The following is a 2,675-nucleotide window of genomic DNA, read 5'->3' as shown; positions in this document are numbered from 1 at the left end:
TTAAAACATAAGAAGAGTATTTCAAGTAATCAAAAATCTTATCAAGTTCAGGATTCACATTATTAAACATAAGCTTGCCATTCTTTCGAAAACTCAGGATATATAGATATATTTTTCTTCGTGTAAAGCATGGACAAATTCAAGTGTGAGATTACACCAATATACAATCAAGGGGGAAAACTTAGTTTAGAAAATGTTAATCTTGTATTAACCCATCATATACAAAGTTCAACAACTCATTAGTTATTCACAAATTTTCAAATGTGAAATTCAAGTAAAACTCACCCTTTTACCAAAATCGGAAAATTACACATATTTAAAGCACATATATCTTACTTCCACTCATCGCTTACAAATAAAACTAGTACATCCTAGTTTTTCTTTAAATTTTCAAAGCAGAATATCTTTAGAAGATATGTGGGCGAAAAATACATTTTATTCCTTTGTACTTTTATCTTGGTTCAAAATCATCACACATGGAGTTTGACTATCAAATCTCGGTCTCTTACCCTCCATAGCCAGTACTAATAATTATCTCAATTCTTTCCACACTTACAAATATAATGATAATTCAAATTCATCCAATCTTTCACTACAAATCTCTCATCCCAAATCTTCCTTCAATATAACATCACCTAATTCCTCAGTTTCTTCTGCAAGTCCCAAATAAGAACTCCCAAATAATAAATTTCTTTAACCCCTAAGATACAATAGATCCTTGTCACATAATATCCAAATTAATCCCACAGTCAGGCATCCTAAACTTTAAGCCTAGGATACGCTACAGAGATCTGAAGCCTAAGCTCTGATACCAACTGTGACGCCCCACATCTCCCTAAGGCGGACCAAAGGGTATCCGCGGACGCCTGCCCAGCTCACGCCAGGACTCAAGCAATTCCATTCAATTTCAAACCGAACTAATCACTTCGATGAGAACAACATGAATACAATAATGCGGAAGCGTTCAAGCTTAATAAGTCACTTAATGTATAACCAACACATCGGGTAATCATGAAACGACTTAAATTCAAAGTACACATCAGGGCCCAAACTTTTCAAGTTTACAATTTCCAAAAGTACAACCCAAACCAGGGCCTAGTCAAAATATATAACAGGAGTCTTAACAAAATTTCAACGGATGGTTTCTCCATATTTCTCCAAGAGTCGGTCCTGTTAAGGAAAACAAAACTAAAGGGTGAGCGAAACGCTCGTGAGGCCAAGAACACACATGCAAGCACTTAGTCAAATAACAAACCCAAATTTAATAAATAAAACCATGTCTTTTTAACAATCAATTATTCAAACAAGAAAAGTAATCAGAAACAATTCAAGGATATAGTAGCTCTCAGGAGCTAAGTTCCACTCGATCTGCCGTTGCCATTCGTATACCTTCCCGCATTGACCCTCCTGTCAACCGGGTCGGTATTTCCATTTCCGTAGATCACCACTTACTTTCCTCCGTCCACCGTACACCTCAAGGGCCCACAAGTCTATTATTGGGCGATACTCTACAAGTATGCCAAGCAAGACCTCTTATTAGGTCGAGCTTATAATCTCATGGCTCGCCCAAGTTCCCGACCAAGCCCATTGCCGGCTCGAGTTCAAGGTCGGCCTATGAGTTTGGGCGTCCCCCATATTTTTGAAAGTCGAGGAGGTTCACTCCAACGACACAAGCATTCATGACATAACATTGCATTTCATTCATTCATTCAAGACATTCCATTCATTCATTTGAAATTAGAACGAGTGCGATAAAGTACACACCCGCCCTTATTTTTAAAACTTTCAACAAATACCACAATTAAACAAGTATCAAAATTCACACACTTGACACTCACCGAGCAATTCAACAAGAATTATTTTCCGGAAGTTCAAGTGTCCACGGTGAGATCCTCTTGAAGGTCTCCTTGTGCGCCTGGCAAATTAATAGTGGATAACCACACAATTAACCCACTTATCAAGAAAGATTGTACACTAGTACAATCTAAGAATTATTTTGCAAAAAGGAACCTCAATTACACGTAAATCGAGGTTCAACTTGCCGTTTATTAGGTATAATTTTATTTGAGTTTTTATCATGAAAATCGTAAGCAAAACGTTTAAGAATATAAAAAGAATAAAGAGTTTTTTGAAAAACTCTATTTTCTTGGAATTGGAAAATTTTCCAGTTTTATGATAAATCTTTGAAAAATCGTAACTCGCTCGGTATAAGTCGAGAATTGGAAAACTTTATACCGTTGGAAACCTCTTAGAGAGTACTATAAGTTCCTAGAAGACACTTTTCCATGAATCGAAGTGAAAAGTGGTCAAAAATGAGCGTGAAGGCGCAGGGTCGGTTTTCATGGCAGAATGAAGTTGGTTTTTGGCCAACTTTGAAAATTCGGCACGATTCGTACGTTGCAAACCGGCCTCTGAAATTTTCAGCTCAATTAGTGTTGCAAGTGAAGTGTATGACAAAACAAACGGATCAAGAATCGGAGTTTCGAGCACCGAGATACGGTAGCCCGAAGTTGAGCAAATTCAAGACTGGAGAAGAATTTCCAGATTTGAACCCCCAACTTTAGAATTTTAATTAGGTATCGAAACGAACTTGAATTGGCACCAAAATTGGCAGTGTTTCAATACTATATGGAAAGTATCTCTCTATCGAATTTCGGGGAAAAATACCTTCGGCA

This window comes from Coffea eugenioides, unplaced genomic scaffold (assembly GCF_003713205.1).
Source record: "Coffea eugenioides isolate CCC68of unplaced genomic scaffold, Ceug_1.0 ScVebR1_38;HRSCAF=212, whole genome shotgun sequence".
Classification (NCBI taxonomy): domain Eukaryota; kingdom Viridiplantae; phylum Streptophyta; class Magnoliopsida; order Gentianales; family Rubiaceae; genus Coffea; species Coffea eugenioides.
This window is presented reverse-complemented; position numbering follows the sequence as displayed.